At 40.8% G+C, this 16,968-nt stretch overlaps 1 protein-coding gene across 3 annotated transcripts in view; it reads right to left on the reverse strand.

The window, feature by feature from the left end:
* Nucleotides 1-16,968, reverse strand: part of LOC134209689 (uncharacterized) — a 348,850-nt gene that overhangs the window by 260,980 nt on the left and 70,902 nt on the right. For 2 of the 3 annotated variants that reach the window (XM_062685698.1, XM_062685699.1), the window contains exon 2: nucleotides 7,420-7,443. The exons of the other annotated variant lie outside the window; for it this stretch is intronic. The gene's annotated coding sequence lies outside the window, so the exon portion shown is untranslated. The remainder of the gene's footprint in view (nucleotides 1-7,419; nucleotides 7,444-16,968) is intronic. 3 annotated transcript variants of the gene reach the window in all.

A 16,968-nucleotide genomic window follows, 5' to 3' on the forward strand; every position in this document is an offset into this window, starting at 1 on the left:
AAGATTCTAATTTATGGTAGCCAATTTCAAGGTACCTTTTGAACTATTTTATAATAATTCTTTTGTCAATATACTGCGCAATTATCATTAATTTCATGGCAAATCTTTGCTTTTTTAAGGAGCATTTTTAATTGTTTACGGTACATTTTTTTTCGTTTTTACGGTACGCTTTTCAAATGCTTACGGAACATTTTATATATTTCGAGGTAATTTGTTAGATAATTTAAGGAAAAATGATCACTTTTTTAAGGACCATTTTTCAATTTTTTTAAGGTCAATTTTATCTGTTCAATTGGACATTTTTTGGGCTGCCTTTTTCTCCGCTAAATTCTTCCAGAAATTCTCCCAGAATATCGTAAAGAATTTACCCTGGAAACTTTTCTTCCACGAGGTCCTCTAGGAGATCTCTAAAAAGAAAACAACCAATTCTGGAGAATTTACTGATGAAATTCTCAAAGAAATTTCTGATTTGGCTCCCTGGAGTATTATTTGGATAAACTGTTCAATGAATTTTTGATGTAATGTGTGGATTTCCAAAAGGACTTGCTGAAGAAATTCTTGGAAAAAACATGAAAAGTTTGTTGATGAAATTCTAGAATTTGAAGTACTTTTAAAGAAAGTTTATGCGGAACTTAAAATAAAGTCTTTCTTAACAAACTTTACATGTAATTCTAAAATAATTTCAGAGCGATACCTGAGCAGGAGAAATTACTTCAATAATACCTCATTTTGTTATTGATACCATCTTCTTCTTCATCTTACTAGCCACCAAAAATTAATATGCACAATACTTCAGGCATATCATACATATTACAATACCAAACGCATCACAAATTATTATTCGTTTGGTATTGAAATACCTAAGTATGTTATGCCTAAAGGATTTTGCATACAAAATTTTGGTATTATTTTTTGGTATTTTACCTCTTGTAGAATTCTGGAATTCTGGAAAATTTCCGAAAGTGTTCTAGAAATGATTTCTTGAATTCCCGAAGTCCAATTTCCACATTTCTAAGAAAAAAATTGTTTATGTTCGGACGTTGTATGGCTAGCGATCTAGTGACCCAGTTGTCCTTACAAAGACATTCTCCCACAACGTTTTTCGCACTTTTTCAGCTCCATGCTAGAAACAGTTACCATCCAATGATTTTGATATGGAGACTTTGTCGGAAACGAGAATAACTTCTTCTAATTGAGTGAGATCGAAGTAAGCCGCGGTCGCGAAAGGACGCGATTATTTTTCGTTGTTGTAGTTCCCGTCATTTTTTCGGTTGTCGAAATTTTCTCCTCAAGATGAACCGTTAAAGTTATGAAACGTTCAAGAAAAGCGAAAGGACAGCGTTTGCCGCAGACCAAGCATTCTTTTTCATTGGCCGGTGCGAAGATCTACATACAGAAGGAATGTTAAATTTATCACTGCCAGTGAGGAACAAACGAAGATGGCAATCTACAGGTTAAGGATCGACCTTTGGGTGAGGATGAGCACTGGATGAAAAAATCGAACTATTGCGGGGCGGTAAACTCGGCGCCACCCTCAAAAGGCATACGAAGGAAAATGCCTCGAAGTGAAACCTAGAAACGAATTTGTCAAGTCTAGACACGCAGGGCTCCAGCCTCCATTTCCAGCTATCAGTTTTGGTGAGATCAAACCTTTATATACTTCTTAATGATTAGTATTTTAAATTTTATCAATTATATTTCTACTAGCACTTTGTTGCGCATGATAGGTCACGTCGCACAGTCGATACTGTTATTCGTATTATTGACTTATGCATAGATCTTCTTATATGTATAAACATGTATTGAATAGTTCGTCATCAATGTTAGCGACGAACCATAGAAAATTATGCTTCATTCATTTGATTTGGGATAAGATGAATCCTTGATAATGATATGGAAAAAAATATTCTCACATATATACTTCATATGCTTATATGGAAGAATCAATCTAACAACCACAAGTAACCATTTGCACAGTGTTCAGAACAGAAAACAATTTTGATTTCAATAATTATTCAATAAGAAATATTATAGTTGACAGTTTCATTCAAAGTAAATCAAATATAATATAATATAATAATATAAAATATAATTTTCAGTTCAAAGACACGGTGTCTCTATGGAAAGATATTATTTTTCGGAAGTCAGTATTTCTGAAGCGCCCGCAACGCGAGAGTGTGTGCTCTCCTCTTTCATATATGTAGTGGGTAAACCAAAATGTTCTATCGGGGATCTGGAACAATTTTTTTTTTCGCTATTTTTGGTGCGAACTCCATATAGAAAACTCAGGACATTTTTCTTACAGAGATGTCAGTTTTATCGATTTTCCAAAAAGTTTGCTACAAAAATAAAAAGAAAAAACTGTTGTCACCCAAAGTGCTTGTGCTTCAATGACGGGAAATAGCTACAAAACGGATAGTCTGACAATCCGTTCTAGAAGATCCGGGCTTTTTTTTCGAATCAGTGCCTAGGAAACAACAAGAACTACCAAGCTCAAAACTTGGCGTTTGGAGCTGGAATAAGGGATCCGTTGGTATTACATGGCTGTACATGCACTTTCATTAACACCATCGACGATGGAACGACGGAATTGGCGATGTCTTGAGTAGCAGAATTAACGGGGAAGAGATGCTCGTCTTGACGCTCTGGATATTTTTTATGATAAGTAGGGCTTCGTACAAGGTACGATCTCCTCTGAAGGGGATGTTAATTGAGTCATGTGTAGGTATGTAGAATAGGGTAAGTATGTTTGGTTGTTGTTGAGTTTACACTATAATCATTTTTCCATTTTTAAATTAGACAAGGTTATGATAACTCTGATAGCAATTGATTATAAAACTTTTTCCTGTTTAATTTTTGCTCACATACTATAATTAACCATTAAGATTATCGAAGATCCCCTCTTATACGTAGATAGGTCGCGCCGACCGATGGCCTTGTATCGTACCGATCGTCAAAGACCGGAACGCTACGTTTATATTTACTTCGCTTCCCTCTTTCGCGCTTCGTAACGCTTCACCATCTAATTAATGTAAAATTCGGGAAAACCAGGGAAAACTTCTGAGATATTGAAATTATGGTGAAAGATTTTCATTTTCATCATTTTCATCATTCATTTTTTTTGAATATTTTTTTTCCGCATAGACCCTCTGATTGAGCTGACTTGGGAAATTCGTAGTTTTTCCCGGAAAATTGAATTTATTTGCATAAGTGATGGAACATACACATCCTTTTGACTTGTGTCAACAGTTTACAACATAAAAATACATATGTCACCACTTTGAATTTTGCGTAGTTCGCGGGAAAAGTCGTTCGGTGGTAAAATTTGGTGGACCCTTGCGACAGTCCCCGAAGTACCCTGGAAAATCCCGGAAAAACTTTCACATTGTTTTTCACGCATTTCAAAGAATATCAAATTCCTGATGCAGGTTTTGTTTCGGAGGTCGAATATTTCAATCAATTTGGTCAAAATTGTTGTTCTAAAATCAGTTTTACGATACTCTCGCATTAAATTGTTCAAAGCGCAAACTCACTAGACGGTGGCCTTAAGATGGCATTTCAGATGGTAAAGGTGTCCCAAAAGTATATTTCTATACAGGGTTCGTTCTTTTCGTTTTATGTGACAAAATCATGCAATTTCTGGTCTGGTCAAATCTGGTCGATAGAGAATGTTTCATAGTTTGTGGTGAAAAACATCTTTGACTCATTCCTACTGAAACAGCATCTAGTTAATATTTGAAAGGTTCATTTAATTGGTCAAGCCAAAATTCTGGATTTAGGTGACGCTAGTTGTATTATATTGCCCAACGCTTATAGGTATATTGCATTGAATAGGAGCCATAGTGCGTAACTAAATGATTGACAGCCACCATGGAATAAAAACTGTATTAGTTAACCTCATAAGGGAACCATGGATTATAAAAGCAGCATATTTTCTGTAGCGATGCAAACCTGTGTCAATGATAGAGGATTGTTTGCAGCCGTTTGATCATTTATTCATCCACTTAGAATTCATTTGTTGACCAAAATCATTATCATATCAGGGGGGAAGGGGAATTTAATTTCTTTTTGCTCTTTTTTCGTTTCAGAGAGCGAGCAAAGGCGCTTAAACCTAGGCTATTAGCCAGGGCAAGGCTAATACCTTCGCCCCATCCGAGGAAAATCATCCGCAAGGATAATGGAGTGACATAAATTTTTTGCAAAGTCACTCCCAACGTATTTCTTCAAATTTTCTATCATTTGCTTATAATGATACTCCTAAACCACATACCCTACCCACCATCCAATTCCTTGACATCTATGAGGGCGTCGGTGAGTCGCTGGCCTCTCGTTAAGTAGATGTCATATCATCATTTCCTTCCCTTTCCTAGTAACGGAGAAGATGGGCGTGGCCGGCAATGATAGCTTTCATGTTTTATCATTTTGGACCCCAATTGGATTTCCATTGAATCCCAAATGGAAATCCATAAGCAATTGGGGTAAGAAAGGTAAAGAATATACATGACAACTATCAGTATGCAATCTACGAAATACTCCGTTACAACGCAACGCAACGCAACTCCATATAGAAAACTCAGGAAATCTCTAATGATAGCTGATTTAACCCCCCTAAAAATGTATGGAAAATGACCCCCGATATAACATTTAAAAAATGCACCTACGTGAAAGAGGAGAGCCTATACTTTCGCGTGATGGGTGTTTTAGAGATATTTCAGAGATATTGATTTTTTGAAGGTAAGCCTTGTCGGACAAAGACACCGTGGAAAGGCATCCAGGACCTACGCGGAATACAATCTCGTGAGATTTCTTTACAGCTCCTTATCTTTACGTTCAGTGAAACTGCGGGATATTAAAGGCATTTATCACTGGAAGTCCTTTAGATTATTATCAAAAAAATTCTTTTGAAATTCCCCGATAAAATTCTCGGGTGCGAGTACGTAATCAGAAAATGAAAATTAATTTCGCGTCAAGAAGTGTTCTTTAGTAGGCAGAACGATCGGTCGATCACGGAATTTTTGTTCTGCATAGTGCGGTAAGCAGAACGATCGGCCGGTCGCCGAAATTTTGTTCTGCTTTGTGCGGGTAAAAAAAATGAAAATTAATTTCGCGTCCAGACACCTTCAGTAAGCAGAACGATTGGCCGGTCATCGAAATATTATTCTGCTTTGTGCGTCGGTAATTTAAATAATTAGTGTTCGTTTGATTGTGTTTTTGTTCTAAATCGTTTAAACTACACGCTTTACACGGCATACCGTTTACCAAAACGAACCCTGCCACACTCCCTACCCCATATATCCAACATCCCAGTGATTTCTCATGGAAGTGCAGATGACTCGTCGGCTTCTATCTAAGCGAGTATCATGTCAACATTTCCTACCTATTCCTTAATTGACCTGCATTCGGACACGGCCGGCGCTGGTATTGCTTATTTTTGGATCACCAGTTCTTACACATTGAAGATGATGTTAATCCCAAACTTCATCTGTTGGTTCTCTGTGTAATTACAGCTGACCTGGCAATAACGGAGGAGCAACCGTGGGCGGTCAATCATGCTCATGCTCATGCTCATGCTCAACGAGAATAACTTCTTCTAATTTTTTGGAAGTTGGAACCATCCTTATAATTCTCTCCATCTCACTCTAGAAATTCTATTGAGACTCAAATAGGTTTAGTAGTGGTTCTAATCCAACGACAGATCCAGTCCGGAGTTGAGTTTTACTTGATCCTAGCGATTCGGACCATCGACCGAGTCACTTCGGAGCGGGATTTAACTGGCTCAAATGGGATCCGTTTGAAATTTTTGGTCGCCCTTAAACAACAATAATCATTAATATAGACTGCCTTAACACGTACGTCCCCAACCCCCATTTTACGACAAAACCCAAAATTCAAAACCACGTAGCTCAGCCAACGGATTTTCAAGCAATCTTCTGGAATCGATCACAAAATTCCTATAGTTTTACGAACCGAGGTTAATTTTCGTGCAATGACCATGGTTTCGGATATATTCCGGGGAGTACTGGGGTTACCTCCCTCCCGGAAAAAATGGTCACTTGCAACATGTCAAACTTCATGATTTTGCAAAACAAGTACACTGGAGTAAATTTCTGCGATATTAGATCGAATTGACCACCCTCCGGGTACATCCAGGGCCAGGTTCCCTTGGGGAAGTGGCCAATATCCGTTAAATCTTGGAACCTATCTTGCGACATGTCAAACTTCATGATTTTGCAAAACAAGTACACTGGAGTCCATTTCGGTGATTTTCGAGGAATTACTGGAGAAACTTTCCTGGAGGAATTCCTGGAGGAACTTTTGAAGAAATTTTCGCGCTTAAAACTGGTTCACGCCGCCGACGATCACCAACGGCGCCCCCGCCGCTGCACAGTGTGCAAATTCGAGCCAAAAAACGGACGCAATTCAACCACGGTATGTACATATCTGGAGATTACCTTAAAAAAATCACAAAAATCCAAAGAATCTGGTTCACGCCGATCCACGCCACCGCTGATCACCAACGGCGTGACGCCGCCGCCGCTGCCTGAAAATGATCTATCACGCCACCGCCGGTAAAATTTCAATCAGCGCACAGGTCTACCTGGAAGTACCCGGAAGGTGGCCAATTCGATCGAAAATCACCGAAATGGACTCCAGTGTACTTGTTTTGCAAAATCATGAAGCTTGACATGTCGCAAGATGGATTTCGAATCCGATCTGCAAGTAACCATTTTTTCCGGGAGGGAGGTAACCCCAGTACTCCCCGGAATATATCCGAAACCATGGTCATTGCACAAAAATTGACCTCGGTTCCTGAAACTATAGGAAATTTGTGATCAATTCCAGAAGATTTCTTGAAAATCCGTTAGAAATTGGCTGCGCTATGTGGATTTGAATTTTGAGGGGGTTGGGGACGTACGTGCTAAAGAACGTTCTGTATAATGTTGATGCACTTCCAACTCGTATCTAAAAGGTCTCGTACATATTTTGCAGAAAGTAAACCAATATCACAATGTTATAAACATATTCAGAAGGATTTTTTTTGACTGTTTTTATATATAAAAGAAAAGAACATGTATTTTAGTTACGCTAGCGCAGCTAATATTTGAGACTTGAAGAACTTATGAAATTATTAAGAAATTCAATAAAATTATGTTCCTCCTTTAGTTTTAAGACGAGTTTAGTACTATTCCATTTGATTCCACCATGTTGTATTCTTCAACCATGACCGTCTTCAGTGTCTCGTACTTGACTCGACTAGTCGCACGTAGACATTTTTCCGGTTGAGGTAGGCAAGCCTCGTTCGATAATCTTTCTGCAACTAGTTGCAAAAAACTACTATTTGCTTATTTATAAATCCGCAATACACCTGTCTTACCTTATGCTTGAGAAAGGTTTCTTAACAAATAATCAAATACTCACCTGTCGTGAAAATCGTTTTATTCACTGGAATGAGAAGGAAGAAAAACAAACAATAATTATAGATCTCAGCATTGGAACATTTATCGAATTTACACATTCCATCAATAGTAAGTACACCCCCAACTAGCATCGTTCCCAATTAATCGTAATTGGCAACGCCAATAATTCGCTTAAATCATTGCGTATTTTTTGCACACTCAAACCTAATTCCAATAGCGATATGGTACCTCCGGTTATGTAATTATGTTTACCATTAATCTATCTCCTCCCTTTTATCGACCCTTCAAAGCAACGCCAAACCATTTGCATTGTATTTTCGCTAGGTCATGATTTGCTCTCATCTCACTAGCACTGTGTCTGCCGCAATTGATCGGCAATGAAACGGAATGAAATTCCGCAAACTCTTCAGGAAATGGTACGCACAGCAGTCAGACATATCATTGACCAACCGACAGACGGATGGAGGAATGATGTCCATTGGCTGCCCTCCTGTTCGGTTTGACGGCGCAAACGAAACGAAATCACGACCAACACCGGTTAGATCTCGGATCTCGAGATTACAGTCGCTCTTTACAGTTCAATGGTTCTAGAGCTTCGCCATATCCGGGAGTTGCGGATCTAATCAGTGGGATGTTTTTGTTGGGACCGAAATTAATCGTGCCAGCAGCAGAAGCTGTTGTCGAATGAGATCATTTATTTATCTTTGCTCTTAGTTTGATTTTCCTTTCCGAATTAGCGGTTGTACTTATTCCCATGCTTTGGGTGGGCATGGGCACAGAGATTAATCGTTTTGTGTGAGCTGGTTCTTATTTGTGTGTTATCTTGGTCGGGAGCTCACTCCCGGACCATTATGTTCTATCGATCGTCGGGATCTTGTGGTCGGCTTTCACTTTACTGGAGGAGAATTAAAAAAATAATGATCAATTGTGTCATAGCGAGTACGGTGGACAGCCCACACCCTAGCAAATGGCAATCGGTCTTTGAACTGTGGGCAGTTCAAGTCGGCATTGGATAAAAAACTAAATTAGTTTGATAGACAGATTGGAAGGTATTGTGAGAGGAACAGAGGATTAAGAGTACATTCGTATCTTTTCTTACCATGAATCATGACTATAATGCCTCGAATAGAGGTGTGCGCCGGTATGAAAATTGTTGGCGGCTGCGTTTGTTATTCCGATTAGCCGTGGCAGTGTATAGTATACTAGGTACTTCTGCACTTTCCTCGAGAATTATCTCCAGTCGTGAAAATTATAATTTACATTTGGTCGGCGTTCTGCTAAACCACTCTAAGCGGCTTTTTGCCTGACATGTGATATTTTTTATGAAAGGAAAACGGAAATCAATTCATACGTACATTTGTTGTAGGATATCCCATTTTATGGGGTTGAGTGATATCCAATACGATATGTGACCAAATGAATCTGTTAAACCATAGCTTTTAAAAGGCGCTTAGTGCGATTTGACAGAATCCCAGCTATTTAACCTTCCGGGACTAGCATGGTCCTGAATCTCTCACGCAGTCACATGCTCTTGTGAACAACAAACGTGCTTTTTTCGAAAGTGTTGTATTTTTACAACGGTGCGAGTCAGAACGTTAATAAGCTTAATGGTAGTTCAATAAAATGAAGTGAAAAGAGGGAATTTCTGCTTCGAAGTTCAATAGAAATATTTAGTCACTTACTGACCTCCAACCGAATGAATACCTACCAATCTGACCCACTACATATTGCTTTCCGTTGCAATGATGCTCATGGGCATTCAGAGAATCTCTTGTAACTGTGTTAAACCAATTTATGCTATTTCTCGCGCTTAGTTTCATAGGGGTGTAACTGTATAGATCGATTTCTCTTCGTCGATGTTTTCTTTTTATTATTGTACCGAATTGCGCTAGTTTTTCGGTGATATAATGGTTTGGTGTGATAAAGGATGATTGTATCTTGCACCAGAATCAATAATCACGGTTGTAGCATTTGAAACAATTGAGTTATTAACACATTCATTTTCATTTCATTTCATTTATTTAGTTAACATCTAAACAGATAACACTGAATCAACAATTTGACGCCACAATGCACGGTTCGATGCCGCATCTCTCCATCCTCGGATACGCCCCACGCTCGCCAAGTCGTTCTGCACCTGGTCTGCCCATCTCGCTCGCTGCGCTCCACGCCGTCTCGTACCTGCCGGATCGGAAGCGAACACCATCTTTGCAGGGTTGCTGTCCGGCATTCTTGCAACATGTCCTGCCCATCGTACCCTTCCGGCTTTAGCTACCTTCTGGATACTGGGTTCGCCGTAGAGTTGGGCGAGCTCATGGTTCATTCTTCGCCGCCACACACCGTCTTCTTGCACACCGCCAAAGATGGTCTTAAGCACCCGTCTCTCGAATACTCCGAGTGCTTGCAAGTCCTCCTCGAGCATTGTCCATGTTTCATGTCCGTAGAGGACAACCGGTCTTATTAACGTCTTGTACATGACACATTTGGTGCGGTGGCGAATCTTTTTCGACCGCAGTTTCTTCTGGAGCCCATAGTAGGCCCGACTTCCACAGATGATGCGCCTTCGTATTTCACGACTAACGTTGTTGTCAGCCGTTAGCAAGGATGTTGAACAACAGGCACGAAAGTCCATCACCTTGCCTTAGTCCCCGGCGCGATTCGAACGAACTGGAGTGTTCGCCCGAAATCTTCACACAGTTTTGCACACCATCCACCGTTGCTTTGATCAGTCTGGTAAGCTTCCCAGGGAAGCTGTTCTCGTCCATAATTTTCCATAGCTCTACGCGGTCTATACTGTCGTATGCCGCCTTGAAATCAACGAACAGATGGTGCGTTGGGACCTGGTATTCACGGCATTTTTGAAGGATTTGCCGTACAGTAAAGATCTGGTCCGTTGTCGAGCGGCCGTCAACGAAGCCGGCTTGATAACTTCCCACGAACTCGTTCACTAATGGTGACAGACGACGGAAGATGATCTGGGATATCACTTTGTAGGCGGCATTAAGGATGGTGATCGCTCGAAAGTTCTCACACTCCAGTTTGTCGCCTTTCTTGTAGATGGGGCATATAACCCCTTCCTTCCACTCCTCCGGTAGCTGTTCGGTTTCCCAGATTCTGACTATCAGTTTGTGCAGGCAAGTGGCCAGCTTTTCCGGGCCCATCTTGATGAGCTCAGCTCCAATACTATCCTTACCAGCTGCTTTATTGGTCTTTAGCTGTTGAATGGCATCCTTAACTTCTCTCAAGGTGGGGGCTGGTTGGCTTCCATCGTCCGCTGAACTGACGTAGTCATCTCCTCCGCTGCCTTGACTTTCACTGCCTGTACTCTCAGCGCCATTCAGGTGTTCCTCGTAGTGCTGCTTCCACCTTTCGATCACCACACGTTCGTCCGTCAAGATGCTCCCATCCTTATCCCGGCACATTTCGGCTCGCGGCACGAAGCCTTTGCGGGATGCGTTGAGCTTCTGATAGAACTTGCGTGTATCTTGAGAACGGCACAGCTGTTCCATCTCCTCGCACTCCGCTTCTTCCAGGCGGCGTTTCTTCTCCTGAAAAAGGCGGGTCTGCTGTCTCCGCTTCCGTCTATAACGTTCCACGTTCTGCCGGGTACCTTGCTGCAGCGCGACCGCCCGCGCTGCGTCCTTCTCCTCCAGAATCTGTCAGCACTCTTCGTCGAACCAATCGTTCCGTCGACTTCGACCCATATACCCGACGTTGTTCTCCGCTGCGTCGTTAATGGCTGCTTTAACTGTACTCCAGCAGTCCTCAAGAGGGGCCCCATCGAGCTCACCCTCTTCCGGCAACGCTGCCTCGAGATGCTGCGCGTATGCAGTGGCGACATCAGGTTGCTTCAGTCGCTCTAGGTCGTACCGCGGCGGTCGTCGGTACCGAACATTGTTGATGACGGATAGTTTTGGGCGCAGTTTAACCATCACCAGATAGTGGTCAGAGTCGATGTTAGCGCCACGATATGTCCTGACGTCGATAATGTCGGAGAAGTGCCGTCCATCAATCAGAACGTGGTCGATTTGTGATTCTGTCTGCAGTGGTGATCTCCAGGTGTACCGATACGGGAGGCTGTGTTGGAAGTAGGTGCTACGAATGGCCATATTCTTGGAGGCGGCGAAATCAATTAGTCGTAGGCCGTTTTCGTTCGTCAGCCGGTGAGCGCTGAACTTTCCAATAGTCGGTCTAAACTCCTCCTCTTGGCCAACCTGAGCGTTCAAATCTCCTATGATGATTTTGACGTCGTGGCTTGGGCAGTTGTCGTACTCACGTTCCAGCTGCGCGTAGAATGCGTCCTTATCATCATCAGTGCTTCCGGAGTGTGGGCTATGGACGTTGATTATGCTGAAGTTGAAGAACCGGCCTTTGATCCTCAACCTGCACATTCTTTCATTGATCGGCCACCACCCGATCACGCGCCTTTGCATATCGCCCATCACTATGAAAGCTGTTCCCAGCTCATGTGTGTTGCCGCAGCTCTGGTAGATGGTATGATTACCTCTAAACGTTCGCACCATTGATCCCTTCCAACAAACCTCCTGCAGCGCTACGATGCCGAATCCACGGTCCTTGAGCACATCGGCGAGTATGCGTGTGCTCCCGATGAAGTTGAGAGATTTGCAGTTCCACGAACCGAGTTTCCAATCGCTAGTCCCTTTTCGTCGCAGTGGTCTTCGCCGATGGTTCCGGTCCGTACTCTCTTGTTGATTGTTCGTTGCTTATGATTTTTAAAGGCTGGCTTGCAGGGCCTGACACCAAACCCCTAAATTTCCAGAGGACCATTCCTCCTTATTACCGGTGGACAGAGGCGCACAGATTCACTTAGAGTCCATCGCTGGCACTCGGACGATGATCAGCCGCCCCTAACATGGAGAACAGACGCTGTTGTGAGCCGATCCTGACATGGAGAACAGACGCTCAATAAGATTTGCACCTCCGGAGAGGAGCAAATCCCCTTCCCTGTCAGCATACGACCATAGTTCCCACCGGGGTTGGTTACCCGATCTTCCCTAAGGTTGCTCGTATCCCGGCCAGCACCACGGGGAGGTAGGGATAGGAGTTGCTGGGTAAGAGGCTAAGGACCGCGAGATGGGGTCTATTTTATTCTAGCGTTCGTTTTAAAAACATGACTGGAGAGCAAGCATCAAGATTTGTATGCCTAGATGTATTAGATAAAACCAGAACATCAAGTATTGGCTTGAAACTGAGTGAAATTTGCGAATTTCTTCCATATTTTTCTGGAAATGGAGATGAAAATGTGGAGCATGCTGCACTTTATCAACTCTGTAGAATACATGAAAAATCAAATTCACATTAAAACTGAAGTACTGAAGTTGTTCGTTTTTCATCATTCACGAGGGAATGCCCAGAGATGGATGGTGTCGTATCCAAATCGCTTCGCTATGAATCTATCTGAATTTCTCAACCTTCTGGAAGTAACGTTTTCTGTAACTAAGAGTACAATTACATTGCTGAAAAAACTGGAGCTTCGAAGATGGAAAGGTACAAAACATTTCAAGACTACTATATTGCTAAACGAATTCTCGCTTCACCATTGAACCTTGGCGAAGTGGAGCTAATCGAATATATTATTGAAGGAATTCCAAACAAACAGTTGAAAAATGTTGCTAAGATGTCAGGATTTTCGTCAGCCACTACACTTCTTCAAGCATTCTAATATAGTTGAGCATAATTTAGAAAGTTTTGTTTAAAATAATCAACCATGTATTCAGAGTAAGAACATTACTCACAGCAGAAATGAAGCGAAACATAATATTCAAAAGCTTCAAGCGTATAATAAACATAGTGTAAATAAAAAACGAAAAATTGTACAAGAATATAAAGAGGGGTTTTCTTCTACTAGCCCATTCTCTGATGATGATGTCGATGAGGACATCTCTAATTCAGAATGACCGAGATGTAGTAATCGATAGATGATAATAACTACTAAAGTACTTATAATATTACACTTAGACATAAATCACAGTAGTCATTGACATTAGACATTTACAGTTGTGACATGACAGACAATATGTAAGATCATTCTGAATAAACCATCAAACAAATAAGACGTGTATTACTTCTGCTCGCTACACCAAAAATGATGCAGGTATCGATCTCCCAGTCAATTTAGGATTGTTAAAAAAAAAATCTCGCGCTTAGTTTCATAGGGGCGTAACTGTATTGATCGATTTCTCTTAATCGATTTTATAATGTGTTAATAACTCAATTGTTTCAAATGCTACAACCGTGATTATTGATTCTGGTGCAAGATACAATCATCCTTTATCACACCAAACCATTATATCATCGACAAACTAGCGCAATTCGGTACAATAAAAAGTTTTACACGTCATGTAAAACGAGACACTGTATAAAAAATCTAAAAGTCATAGAATAGACTTTTAGATTTTTTATACAGTGTATACGACAAAGCTTTCATTTTCGAAATAGTTTTAAATTAAAGCTTACGACGGGCTGTCTTCTTTTGGTTCTGCTTCCATTTTATTGCTTCCTTTGCTGGACTCTGCACTGTTCTTCGATTTTGATCCGAACTGGAGTGTCTGTCAGAATTTGTGTCTTCCTTCGTTTCCGACCTTTCCTTGTGTTTTTGCGTGGTGATGCTTTCGCGAATGGTCTTATGTCTTCTGGAGTTCTTATTTTATTTTGGACAGTTTCAATGCCCTTTTGCTGGTTAAGGCTTGATGTTCGGTGTTGGAAGATTTGAAGTGGGAGAGACGATTTGAACCGATTTCTGAGATACTAGCATCAGGACTGGTGGCGAATCCGACTCTGATTTAAATCTAGCCGGTCCACATCGCTTTCTGGGAACTTTTTGTTGACCATCACTGGATTCGATAGGGCTATCGATTGTTGTTTCCGTTTCATCCGGATCCTCTTTGCTTTGGTCCTGCTGTTCAATACTTTGTTCGGAGGAATTCTGGACTGTGGAATCAATGATTACACATTCGCCGGATTGTTGAGGCCTATCAATCACATAGGAAGAAAGGTAGTCATCATCAGTGAATATATTCGGATTGAACGGATAAATCCCGGTTGTTCGAAACCACTCATGATGTTTATCGCAGTGAAAGCTTGTGTAAAGGCTTGGTTGAAACAATCCGCAACCTCATACCTAGATGGATAATGTTTTTCCTGCATGTTGTGCCATCCAATTATCGCATGCACGATTGTAACGTGATTTCTACGAACCACAAAAAGTTATATCCAATGATGGCAACTTATATGAAGTGTGTGGGGGAATTGTTAGCAAATCAGTTCCATTAGCCTTCGAGTAAGACAGAAAATTGATGCTAATATAACTGTCATGTCAATGTCCAATATCATCAAGCACGGCTTCTCAATTGAACACTTCGAGTATTTCACAAAAATTTCACAAAATTCGCTGCATTCATCCACCCACTTTGATGAGTGCTACCAGCTGTTCCAGGATAGCAGTTGTTCAACTTCCGTCTTACTAGTTTTTACGAGGGAAGATCATGAACGGTGGAATGAAACCACCAGCTGCATTAACTGCACAACATGCTGTTACTAATTCACCACATTCACCTGATGTTACTTTGCTAACCTGCTTGCTTCCTTTTCCTGCTACCACCTTCTTTGGATTAGGCACAGTTGTCATGCCAGTTTCGTCCAGATACCATATGTCGCTTGCCTTGAGTGTCTTGAGTGATCGCAAGTTGACGAAACATTTTCCAACGTTGTGCTTGTTGAAGCTTTTAGGTGCTTTTAGCACGGTTCTGATTTGTTGCTTGTGGTTTTCTTAGCGACAAACTTTTCCGGCGACGCATGAAGCCATAATACCACTCGAATGTCGCCAAACCATTAATCCACTTCTCAGCAATAGGCTTATTATTTGTTTCGTTTGTGCAAATTGATATGCTAATTGCCGTACATCAGTGGGAGAAAGTCCGTGGTTGAGTTTGCTGGCTTTCAACAAATATTCCTATAGCATTTCTTCTTGTTCGTCGAAGAACCATAACTTGGTCCTTACCGGATCAACGCATCCGGTAACTTCTGCTTCCGAGCGTAGCGTTTTACGGTCATAACCGGAATACCGAATCGTCTGGCTGTCGTTTTGATGGGATAACCATCCAAAACAGCGGCTAATGCTTCCACCAAGGAAGCTTTGTCGGCCGGACACCGCGGTTTGGAGCCCTGTTTTGCTTTGTACTTGCGAGGCATTTTGTGAAAGATGTACAATAATGTAAAATATGACTATATTCTATAAATATTATATGTAACTTACTTGATTTTCTACAAAAAATGAGATTTCCACAGAACAACGGAACTCATTTATTTATATCGGTAAACGTCATGAGAGCGATGTAGGGTTACCAGATGCACAGTATTTATCTACATTGTTTATTTTTATACATGGGAAAACGACAAATATAAATTTGTTTTTCTGGGAACTGTCGTTTCAATCTGTTTCAATGCATGTATATGCCCAACGTTTATTTTGAAACTGTGATTGAATTAATAAAAGCGACATCTTATCTCCCCGAGTTTAAGGGATCAAGTGAACCAATATCAACTGTTTCATAAAACTTAATATATTTGACATGCTGCATATTCGCCTATGTTGACGTTGACTATTTCATGAAAAAAAAAACATCTAACATATTTTAAATGCAGTTCAATAAAATATTAGAAAAATCACCTGTCATAAGACGAGTTTGAACAATCCCATTGAATTCCACCACTTAATTGTATCCTGACAGATACGTATTTCGACCTCAACAGTAAGGCCGTCTTCAGTGTCTTGTACTTGACTCGACTCGGAAGTCGAGTCAAGTACAAGACACTGAAGACGGCCTTACTGTTGAGGTCGAAATACGTATCTGTCAGGATACAATTAAGTGGTGGAATTCAATGGGATTGTTCAAACTCGTCTTATGACAGGTGAAAACATTCCACTAAAAAGCTCAAAATAATTTTCTTATCATATTAGAAAAATATGAAAATGATCTTTCATGGCTTCTCTGGTGAATGTTTTTGTAAACTTGTAAAAACACCGTCCAAACAACATTCAATTATTATTCTTCCCATCAAAAAAGTAGCTTTATACAATGCAGAAAATATTTGTAGAATATTTTACCAAATTTTGTAAACCTTTCGCAAGATACGGCAAAGGGATTAAGTCTCCCCGGAGATCGAGTACAGCTTCGAAAGATTTTAATACAGTCATTATATTAAAATCTAACAAATTTTGTATTATTTTAATACAGTATCTATAAATGTCATGGTGTTATACAAAAATTGTGAGATTTGTTTTTTGGGTGTACAAGTCCAGATAGAGATGTTAAATGGCCGAATAACGCAAAGGAATAGAAAACTAAATTTTATTCCTAAAATTTATTCGGAAACTCCGACAAACTTGAACTGAGTGAGAAAATATAGATAAGTGGTGTGGCATACTTCGATCAGATTTGGTCACAATCAAGTTGCTGCAACCATTTTTGTCTGACTTGTGCTGCATGGGGTGCTAAGATTAACTACCGGCGGCGGCGCACATCTCTAG

The sequence above is a fragment of the Armigeres subalbatus genome, chromosome 2 (assembly GCF_024139115.2).
Source record: "Armigeres subalbatus isolate Guangzhou_Male chromosome 2, GZ_Asu_2, whole genome shotgun sequence".
NCBI classification, from domain to species: domain Eukaryota; kingdom Metazoa; phylum Arthropoda; class Insecta; order Diptera; family Culicidae; genus Armigeres; species Armigeres subalbatus.